Source organism: Atta cephalotes (assembly GCF_000143395.1).
Source record: "Atta cephalotes unplaced genomic scaffold scaffold00018, whole genome shotgun sequence".
In the NCBI taxonomy this organism is placed as follows: domain Eukaryota; kingdom Metazoa; phylum Arthropoda; class Insecta; order Hymenoptera; family Formicidae; genus Atta; species Atta cephalotes.
In genome coordinates, this window is record NW_012130082.1 from 3,872,222 (window position 1) to 3,885,119 (window position 12,898).

Sequence of the window (12,898 nt, forward strand, 5' to 3'; positions counted from 1 at the left end):
TATATATATATATATATATATATATATATATATATATAGATATGAAAGAATCATTTAAAAATCTATTATGAAAAGGAGTTTCAATGAACACTTAGATATTAATCAAACGATACTATTAAATTGATATAAAAATAATATGCAAATTTTGTCACATATATGTAATATGTACCAAGTACAAAATATAAATAAGACTTTTTTATTAAGTTAGCAAGTCGACAAACAAATAAATTCGATAGTAATCTATTAATAAAGGAAAGAAAGAAAAATATTGATACATTTCATGAATGTCATAAATATTATTTTTATCGAAATAATTGAGAGAGAAATCCAAGATATAAAGATATCGAGAAAAGAGCTATATGTCGTACGCAGAAACGTTTTAGAGACGATAAAAACGCGTATATTTATGACTTTTTACAAGTTTCACCTCGTTTATTAATTAACAATGAGATAAAAACTATTCCTTCCATGGTTAATGTCATGAACGATGTGACGTTTTATGAGACCTAAGAAAAATTCATTATTCAAAAGTCAAGATGCATATAATAAACGGTGTTTAGCATTAAATTAATTTACGTAAAAATATTTTCGTGGAAATACACAATTCGTATTACATCCAATCGTCTTTTATATTTGAGAATTCTATTCAATTATTTCACCGATTGAATTAAATTATTAAGATTTAATAAATATGATACACGTAAGCAGGTAAAAATTCAAGCGACTTTTAAATGTTAATTTTCTTTTCTATAGTGATTTTTCTTTGATAAAATGGTTAACAAAATAGAATATAAATGAAGCAGCCAATTTTTGTACTTTACGAATATTTCTGTTCGTTCTCTCAGATGAAGCAGTCAGGCGGAAATTCGCTCCGAGATTGAAATGAGAAAATCTGGAAAGGGGAGAAATTGAATCCTCTTCGATACATTGAAGAGTAGAGAAGTCGTTTTGCCAAACTTGGGAAATTAAACATGATATTTCGAAAGTATTATAGTTACACGATGTAAAAATTACGGCAACTTGAAAAATTCAACGGCCAATGACAAATAAATGTTAATAAAATTGCTCCCTAATATGAGTTAATGTTAAATATAATTTTTATATAATAATAATTTTAGATAATCAATCAATTGTCACGAATATGGAGACAGAATAATCAGGTTGTATTTATACATATTAAATACATATTAAAAAATTATAATATATGTAATGAGTTCTTCCTTCAACCCTTACATGGCTTTAATGATTTAATATTATGATATAATCAAATACATGAATTTTTTCGGTATTAGACATACATTTTTAATTGTTGCAAAAAAAATGGATGTAGAACGAGTGTAATTTTTTGGTTGCAAATTGTTATATTTTTAATAAAGATAATAATATAGATAGTATTTATGATTATTTTAAAACTTCCATAGTTTCTGAATCAAGATTTTAAGAGGATTTATTTTTGCCATCTATATTAACTCGTAAAACTAAAGCTTCGTCACTTGTGAATATCGTATATGTGATAGATTATAAGATTAAAAGGTGAGATAACAATATCTTTTTGATTGTAGACATTTAAAGATAGACAGGTACTAAAAACATTTAAATTAATAAAAGAAGACTAACTAATGCTATAATACTATAATGCTACAATACTTCACTTTAAAAGATATATTGGCTGATCAATTTGCAGACCAACTGAAATTTTCGATTATTTGTCAAGATAGTATATATCTTACTCAACCAATTCGTCGAAAGATGTCGAAGAGAACTTGTCGAACGACCGACGCAAACACCGACGCTGTTTTTCAATGAGGCAATAGAATCATAAATCGCGAACAAACGGAATAGAATACGGAGATTAAAGAGGATTTATAGACCAAAGACATTATACGGGGTATTCGCAGGCTTTTCCTGAAAGAGAAACTTCTCTCTGCGAAAAGTTGTATGGATTTCTAAGCAATTTGTGTGGTTTTATTTATCTTCGTAACTTTTTGATAAATAACATTAAATTCAATTGCGAGTTTTAAAATTTAATTAATTATATCCGATTAAAACTGAAGAAAAAAATAGAAGTTTATTGTCGGCTTATTAATGAAAATCCTTAAAAAATTTTCACAACTTTTTATTCTCCATCATCTATTACTTAATAAATACTATTATCTTAATATTTCCGATACTATTTCATAAGACGACTCTAATGAATATATTTATTTAAAAATTTAGATTGCTTTGTGTTAGTTAGTTACAAAATCTGAGATTGTCAGAAAATATAGTGACAGATTGTACACCTTATATATTTCTAATGCAAATTTGTGTTGCAAGGAAATCTTTTTCATGAAGATTGAGAGAGTTCCGGTGAAGCATAATTGTTCGAAGTACAGCGTAATCATCGCGACTAAAGCTTTAATAAAGAGGCCCAGATCTGCCTTTGTATTTATTAATTGCTGTCGGAACATCCAATAACATTGCGGAATTCTCATTGTTTCGCATAAGCGACTTCGTAACGGTGATCGTTTCTCTTCCTGCGATTAAGAAATGATTAGATCATAAGAACTTCCCGGATGATCGCAAATGAAAAATTTCGACTAATCCTTAAACAAGCGGAATGCTGTACTACTTAATCTACAGCGATTATAAAAATACAGCAACAAGACTGATGAATGATAAAAAAAGAAATACAGATTATAAAAATACTCTCCATTAAAAATACTCTCTGAATACTTTGGAGTGGAATCTTATTCTAAAGTGTAAAAATTGAACCAGTCTTGAAAAAGAATGGCTCAATTTTTAATTTTTAAGTAAAAGTTCTAGAGAATAAAATAGTAATAAAATGGTGGTAATAAAAATTTACTTTTATTTTAATTGACATTTCGAAAGGACGATTACGTGAAAATTCAAGAAATTTTTTCAAAAAATCTATATATAAAATTTGAAAGTATATTGAATACGATATGTTTGATGTATTCGAATATTAAATTAATATAATTTTTGAGAAAAGACGTATTACGTCACTATTTTTTTGTGGCCGAAAAAGAAGGAAAGCAATTACGTCAAAAAATTTCTTTTTATCAGCTAAATATGCCGATTTTTGAGCACTACGTTTTATTCAATAATACACATGGCAATGTATATTTTTCGCAAAATTAAAAATTGTAATTCGAAAAATTGTAGAGCATGAATTTTCGCCAATCAATGATTGTACACGCTATCAGTTGCGTGACATATGCGCGATGCGTGCCACATATGACACATGAATTTACATCTATCCGAAGTCGTTCAAGTATGTAACACTCACTCCGCATTCGATCTTTCTCTTGAGAGAACGTCGATCCCGAAAAAAGGAAGAAATGGACGAGCGAAAGAACAAAAGAGAGGCGATATTAAAAGGTTGCGTGGAGAACGGCCGATTGTGACGAACTGGGTCCATTTCTCGAAAGGCGGCGATAAGCACTCGAAGCCGGCCTCAACTTCGTTACGCCATTTATCAGCGATAGATTCTGATAAGCGATAACGTGTCTACCTAACACTCGACATTGATGATCGTCGAGCCAAGAATCATATATATTATACACACAGAGCCAGGTAACGAATAAAATATATCAAGAAACCCATGCTGTGCTAAAGTGTAAAAATAACTCAAATTATTATTTTCCGGTTGGTTTCGAGTTATCAAATATGTGATATGATAATAGTGGTGAGTGATAAAACTGTAAAATGTAAATGTTATCGCATTTTATTTTCGAGTGCAACGGTTCTAAATTATTGAAATAATAAAAATCCAACTTAATAGACCGTAACGAAAATAGCCATTAAAGAAGTGATTAACTACGGATGAAGAAATATTTTAATCCTTTTTTTAAAAGATCTTTAAACGAAGTCATAGAATACTTCGACATCATTGATATAATCGTAATGAAAGAAGGATGTTAAAAAGAGACCAACTTTTACCTAAAAAGGTATAAATAAGAGGAATAGTTTTTGTGAATTTGGACTTTCTGCATAAAATAATTAAAGAATTAGCCTTTGAGAAACCCTTCGAAAATTGAGCATGAATATGTGGTGTATTTATCCAAATTTCAATGTTCATGCTTAATTTTCGAAGTATTTTTCAAACGCCATGAACTTTTTAATAACTCTGTCGTATCTAGAAAGTCAAAATCTACAAAAAATACTTCCTTTTACTTACACCTCTTTGAGCAAAAATCGATCTCTTTTTTAATCCTCTTTTATTACACAATTCTATAAATGGAATTAAAACAAGTGGGAGATAGAAAACGTAAAATTTACATATACGTCGTAAATGCTTAATAGACACAAATACATGCGGATTAACTGACTCACTTAAATCGCGTACGTTTCTCGTTTATTTAATAAGCTCAAGTGCGCTTGTTTTGTGCTGTTTCATATCTTTATTTGCTCTCGTAAATTCGTAACTATTGCCACGCCTCATGCACAAGCATTCTAGAAAGAATCGTCAAGATAAGCTCTATAAATCTTGGAATACTATATGTAGAAGCACTTCACGCTTCATGTATTTAAAATATTAGATATATTCTAAATTTCTCTCATCGTTATAAATATCTTCAAAATTTTTCTATCAACTTGTAAATTCTTCAAACAGAAAATTAATTATCACCATCAATAAATCTATTGGTATTTAAAACAATAATTTTATTGATTATTAAAACACTTCTGTTATAAATGTCAATGGAAATCAATTAATAAAAAAAATAAGAATAAACGTTAAAAGTTGCAAGCAATTCAATGTTTGATCGATTCAACTAAAAATTTGAAATTATACATTATTTTCTGTGGCATAAAAGCACTATATAGAATTTACGGTTCGTGGAATATATCACGAAGTTCTTACGTGTTGAATTATCTGAATGATTTATATCGATCAAAGCAATTCTGAGAACAATCGAGAGCACAGCTTATGGATACTCTGCCTACCTCTCGCACGAACAAATTTAGCAATTTAGTGTTTCCAAACTGTGTCATAAACATTTGGAAATATTTTGGACGCTCGCCAGACGGCTCGCCTTTCGTCGAGACATAATGTCAGTGTCAGGATGTTATAAGCAAGCAGGTAAGAAAAGGAATTACTAATCATTAGACAGTGTAATATACTGACACACATGTTAAATAGAAGCTACACTATTCTTTCTTGTTAAAATGTTGAAAGAAGCCTGTTTTTATAGGTACGGTGCGTGCCAGTAGGATGACGAATAAAAAAATTCTAATTTGTTATGTAGATAAGTGAATGACAAGTATATCACGAACTTGGTTATACATGATGGAACATGATCAATACAGAATAATATAGTTTTAATTCAAATCAATATATGCAAAACAGGATCGTAATGTGCTCTATAATGAAGATTATTTAATACACTAATAACATAATTACAAAATAATGCTAAATATACGTTAGTTTTCTTTTTTATTATTCGATTCTTCGATTTTCTTATTTATTGCTGCATGAATTGATAAATTTGCCCGGTACTGCAGTTTGCAGTATATGATAAAAACTTACTACTAGCGCGTACGTATGTTCGTACTGACTGGTATGTCAGTGCGATGCTGCATTGTTCGCAGTTTTCGCGTGCGACACGCAATGCACCGACACGCGGCCGCGCCATTGCGAATACCGGCGAAGGACTTCGTTAGAGGACCGTAGAAAAACCGACGAAATGACCGGCCTCGTCAGCAAATGAGGATTTGCGGTCGAGAAAGCAGGAGAATGACGTGGCTGCGAGCGTCAGTTAAGAATGCTCGGGAGATACGTACTTCAATGATAAACTTTATCGTGTAAATTAATGATACGTTCTTTAATAAACTGCATCAGGAATAATAAAAGAAATCACCGCCATACGAAATGTTGATATAGTGTGTAATGAAAAGAATTATTGAGATGACAAGATTAAGTTGATAAAAATCATGCAAAGAATTTATTAAATAAGACAAAAATTTTCCCGAATCAATTTCTCGATGATTCACAACAATGATTGTTCTCATTAGATTTTTCCGTGTGATGGAGAGTACGTTTGCTATACATCAGCGAGGTAAAATACTTCTAGAAGGAAAAGAAAAACAAAGAAAAATAAAGATTATTTTCAGAAGTGTGTGGCAGGTGTGACGGTTAAATGAAATAATACACGGATATCCGGGCAATCAATATTTTACCACGGGTTAAAAAAAGATGCATGTAAGGAGAGAATTTTGTGTGTGTGTGTGTGTGTGTGTGTTTTGTCTGTCCGAACACATGAAGGATGTATTTCCTCGGGACGCCCACATTTACTCGCGATAACCACCGCCACTGCTTCTTGACAATGTCCTTTATGGAGCGAAACGTTGCGCTTGACAAGGCGCATCCATCGTCACGTGGCACATTGCATTTGGCTGTGTTAGAAAAGTCGGATGGAACGTCTTCATTTCTGTTACCAAGGCAAAGGAACAAACTCTAAAAGCGTCTACGAAGGCTATAAAAGAGCGGAGCCACCAATTTTCAAGCGAGCGCGCTACGATCTTGTTAACTGAACATCGAGGCAAAAAAGGGATTTTTAATTGCGATAAGTTACGCACAACGCACTTCTATCAATAATCATTTTATTTCGAAATAAATCAGCTCCTTTCTATTTGCGTCCACTTCGATGATAGAATAAAATGAAGTTTTAAATTAGAATAATATATCAGCCTTTTTAACATTGTATAATCATTTATCGTTTTTAACGTCAATTTTCGTTAATTAAAAATGTTTGTTTATCGTTCAATTTAAATTCGAATGAGATATGATATCGATAAATGCCGCGTCAATGAATCCACATTCATTCAAAATAAGAGTAAAAATGTAGTTATGCGCGTGTGCCGCGATGCGCGACTCACGATTAGCGCGATAGTTGGCGCGAGGTCTTTTGTTCGACGGTAACAAATACCTGCAATCACGTAGTATTATCGAGAAGCCAGGCACGATATCATACGAAATTGACACGAGATGATTCACTCGAAAAAATTCTATTGCATAGTTAGAGATATAAAATGATTGTAAATTGCATATTTAAAAAAAAAATGCTTTTTGTGTCAACGTAATATCTTCATGCTAAATGTTGCAGATTGTCATTTGGGAGAAAATTTACGAGGTATAAAACGGGCAAGAAGATTTTCCCCGGCATAATTTCCACTTTTAGGATTTACAATGAATTTCATTAAATTTGTTTAAATTGTGAAAAATTATTATTAAGCAGCAAATTATTATTATAAAATTAAGATTAAGCATCGAATGAGTAAATCGAATTCTCGTAACAGATAGAGTGAACATATATCCGTGTTGATAAGAAATTTCACTTTGCTATATTCCGCAAGATAATCAGAATGTCACCTTGGAGTGAACCAGGAAAAACTGCGGTCGTAATACAAAATTGTCAGCATTTTTATTGCGGTATGTAGCACTTCTCCTTTGCAGAGATTACGTAAGTCATATTGAATAATTGCTGCCTCCAAGTTCTCCAAACTATAATCGGAAAGTATTACAATTGTCAGTCGATTGCTTCATGTTTTTTTGTGCATTCAGGGTATTGTAATAACTGCAGCTGAGGATGAACGGAAAAGACGTGCAGTTCGTTTATCGTTTTTTAGTGCACGACGGTCGTCGTGAGAATCCTATTGTCGAGCGGAACGAATACAAGAGATAGTATCTTGAGTAGCTCATCACTTTTGTCGGTCGAGAAAAAAGCTAGATGAAAAAAATCAAATAAACGAGCGAGTAATTATAATGCTACAATTGGAGTCTCACGAGAAGAAATCGTCTTATATTTAAAGAAAAGAAAATAGTTAGACACAGAAACAAATGGTATTTTCGAATGTAAAATTGAAAAAATAAATATAAAATTTCATGTCTGTAAAATTTTCAATAATAACATCTATACATCTATACATGTATGAAGATATTATGATATTACAGTAATATCTACTTATAATATATACTTAATTTGTTTTGCAATAATATGTAAAAAGATTTTTTTGTACGAGAGATATTCCTTGTTTGTAACTTATTGCAATGATACATCAATAATGATACGTTCATCGTTGCGTACGTCTCTTTGTTTCTTTCATTTTATACTTTATTTTGATCAACGTTCAAAAAACAATTCACGAATGAAAAATAAATTTCCTTTTATTTCACGCTGTATTTACGAGCGAAATGGAAAATAGAGGGAAGAGTATTATGCGTTATCTCGTTAGAATAATGGCCGTTTAATCAAACTTTCCCCGTCAAATTCGCAATTAAACCTGCTATTGATACATGTCGGGGTCGTCCACAAGCGCGATAAACTCAAGACCCTCTGGCGTTTGTCGCTCTTTCGTTTGAGTAACTCATTATTTCGATTGAGCTCGATTGCAACAGCGACTCTTAATTAATACTGCTCAGCGATCGCTAGTTTCTCTCCACATCACGATTATAACATGAAACATATTGTATCTCGTGTCATACATATAAAGAGCATAAAGAAATAAAAAAAAGAGAAGAAAATTTGCTTCGTAACATGACTTTTTTTTTAAACCTCTTGGAAAAAGTGCGCTGTAATATATTTTCCATCAAAAAATGTAGAATAAAAATGTGATAGTTATACGCGATCAAATTAATTCAAATTTATGGAATTCTACGAAGTAGTTTATAACGATAATTAAACATGCATACGGACTTCGTACCGAAAAGATCAGTTATAATGTATTATTGGTTTATGCATACAGATAACTATATGATTAAACGATTGCAGTTGACTGTAACATCGAAGGATAGCCGGAATTAGTCACTTTTTGCTTTTCGCGGTGAAACAAAATCGCATGATTATGCATATTGTGTGTGTTTAGAAATTAATGAGCGATATTAATGCATCGTTAAACACAAATGACAAAATGGCAAATGACAAAATATATTTTTACGTGTTTCCTATGTGAGAAGTTGCCGCTGATTCGATTAATCGACTGCTACGAATTATGAGTATATAAATATCTGTTTAGACCGTTAATTTTCTCACAATTAATGCATAAACAAGAAGTCATTGGATAATCTTTTGATAACAGTTTTCAATAAGTGAACGGTGTCTGATAATTTGAATATAATAGATTAATTCACATTCCTTCCTTGATATGTGTATCACTTAATCAAGTTTCAATATTCAATACAAATGATAAAAAGAAATATTAACTCTTTTTTTTGTGCAATATTTTCCTCAAAAAAATTTATAATCGTAAAATATTGTATAACGAACTCCATTAAAAATAAAATAATCCATTAAAAATAAAACATTTTACATAAATAACTTTATATTCGATTTTCTCTCCTCTTTTCAAATAATAGAAAATAAAATTAAATCAATAAAATTATCCAGAAATTTCAAAGGCTCACATTTAAATTGTTAAATTCATAGTAAGGTCATTTATAATTTTTTAAAATAATTTAGTCTTGCATGAGATTATGATTCATTTTAATGCACAATTCTTCCTGTACAATAAGTTTGCATTTTCCAAGAATCTATTAATCTTGATTAGACGTTATTCATTGTAGAAGGAAAATTAAAATGAACAAAGAGCAGAGTCATGATAAGACGAAGGAAAAGCAATCCAAGTGACCCGAAACACACGCGTAATCGCAAAGGGTAATGAACAGAGTCTCATACTAATTATGCTTGCGAGGCGCAACCGTAGAATTATATACGGGTGGTTATATAAACCGTTAATTCTTATACATGTGCGCGTACTTCCGTCTATCTATTCTTTCGTTTGCTTTTAACACATGCGGCATTCGCGGTACCGTGAAATCTGAGGGAGAAGGAAGAAGAAAAGGGAGAAGAAAAGATTACTCCAGCTGTAAGACGGCTTGAAGTCGTTACGGTAACTAATAACGCGGAACGGTTTTCGGCCATGTTCGCATAAATTCGATTTTCTATCTTAAACGCGAGGTAGGTGTAAATTAAAACGTGCTCTCGTACTTTTATTTTTACAAACAAAGAGAAAATGAGAATGATAGAATTGATAATTCGATTTACATAAATGATGTAATATAAAATAAAATATACAGAGTCTAATGGAAAGTTGCTAAACCTAATCAGCTGTTATTTTTAAATATTAGGAACAGGAAAATAAAATATTTTTTAATAAAAGGACATTTGACAGTTTTATTTATATATAAAGATGATCAAAAATATTGGTATCATTTAATTAAATGTTTCTAAAAATATCAATCTTATATATATCAATTATATATATTTTCAAAATAAAAAATTCTTAATAATATTTACATATTTCAAATAAAAAAAAAATCTTTATTTAACACCTTTTTTTGTCAAAAGAGATATTAAATAAAATTTAATTAAATTTAATGATGCAAATATTTCCGACCGTTTTTACTTTATATGTAAACTGTTTATTTTTTTCTATTAAAAAATTTTTTTTCTGTTCCTTATGTGCATTTAAAAAGGACAGCTAATTAGGCTCACTAACTTCTCATGGAATAGTAACACCCTACATATTAAATTCTTTCTAGAAAGATTCGTATTAAAGAAAGTTACAATGTAGATTTAGTAACATTAATGCGGTCGTAAACGTGAAATGAAGTATACATCGCGAAATTCGCACGCAATCGTGAATCTCTTTGCGAACAATGTATAATTATTATTCAGATTATTCGCAATAAAGTAGCTGTTGCTTTGTGCTTTGTGCCTTGCAGATAGAGTCTAGACAAATAAATCGTACATATATTTGTGTACAGTGGCGTGACGTAATGCTACAAAATCGCACATACTGGTATCGGAATTTGTTTATACTTCTTGTTAGCTTAAGAAGGAAACGTAGCGACATCGCGTTGCGAGGTCGACACGCGAGGAGCAATTTTACTACGTAACCTAACCTAACCTTGTTAAAGACACGTTTGCTTGATGCATTAGCGAGATTTGTTAGTTAATTCAATTTTTCACAGCTGAAACATTCTTATTGATTCATTGTACGAGTAGTACGTTATAAAATTCGATAATAAAAAATTTAGTTAAATAAAAATTAATGATTATTAATAACTTATAATAATTATGATAAGGTAATATCTTATAAATGGTTAATATAAAAATGTGATTAACTATAAATTTTTTCCAAGATTTGTTCATTAATTCAATTTTTTATAGTTGAAACATTCTTATTATACGATATTATGTTATAAAATTCTATAATGTATTTAAAAATTTAGTTGAATAAAGATTAATAGTTATCAATAATTTATAATAATTATGATAAAATGTAATATTTTATGTGTGATTAATATAAGAACGTGGTTAACATGAATTCCTCCCAAGTCTACGTCGTCACGTGCATACAATTCACCTGGCTCGATCGGATGAGATCACTCGATTAACGAAATCAACTCAAGCGTTATTACTATTATCACAGCATTCACAGCTTATTATAATCACACTGTGGAAAGAAAAAAAAAAAAAAAAAAAAAAACTCGAGAGATTTCTGTGTGTTCTGGAAGAATCGCGTATCGTCGAGCGTAACGACGTTATTTTCACAGAGCACTTCGACTACACTTTTCCAATATCTCTTCGTTAAGCTCGAACGCCACAACGCAGCGCGGATCACATTATCGTCTCTCCCTGATATAGAGTTCGGGCATGATCGCCGATCTTCGCGAGAGTCTAAGGTCCGGCACGGAGCGCGGAGTGTCGAAAACTCGTAAGCACCGGGTAAGGAGAGGAAAAAAACTGTGTTCAGAGTAGAGTGTGATATGGTGTGGCACTCGGTGCACGCACTCGTGACATGCGGTGACGCACACGCAAGGCGTCAACTGAGATACGATACGATGCGATGCGCGCGCTCCTCTCGTTCGGTTCCGGCTCGGTTCGATTCGAGTCGACTCGACTCGACTCGGCCCGGCTCGCCAATCGCCAATCGCTTTGCGCGAGCGCCGCTCCGCTCGGTTTGGTTCGTTCGTTCTTTGGTGAGATGCGGCATGAAAAGTGGCTCGAACGAAGAGCGCGCACGACGGACGGCAACCGGAGTAACCAGAGTAACCAGACTGCTATTGCTTGATGACGTGAACGGCGAGCGACCGGCGAAAGCAAGTCGCAGCCGGCGTTTGTGACTCATAAGCCAACCAGCTAGCCGGTTCGCGTACGGCCGTTCGGAGCGCCTGCTATCGTAGGACGAACGTGCAAGTGCCGATAACAGTGCCGTCGGTTCCATCGATGACACTCAATTTTTAAACGTGAATTTAATAATTTTGAAGATTTAAAAATTTTGTGTTATAAAATGATATATCAGGAAGAAATTAAGAGATACGAATTTGGAGTAATATGAGTATTTTTGTGAATATTTATATTCCTTCTTGTTTTAATGAGAAATTTTACAGTATTGATATATATTTGATATATATTTTTAAATATTCCTATACTTATAAAAATTATTATTTCAATCATGTAATAAATCAAAATAATCTGAACGTTTCCTATTGTAATTATAGGGACAAAATAAATTCTCAAACTTTGTTATTTTATATTTTGCGATATGTATCAATCATGTAATGTACACTTATTATTATTTTGTTTGATATTCTTAGGAGACTTGATATGGAATATAAATATGTTAAAATAATATAAAACTATATATCTGTTGTCAACTCTCTCAACATAATTTCGAATTTTCTAGATTTCAAATATATCCTATATATCTATTTTAATTCATTCCAATCGTACATCTGATATCTGATTATTACGTTCTGAATTTGATAACGCGAATTCGTAACTACAGACTGAGAAAAAAATATAGTTAATTTTAATAAATATTTAGTTCAATACTGCCAACTAAACATTTACTTATAGTAAATAAATATTTGTTCAATAAAAAAAAAATGATT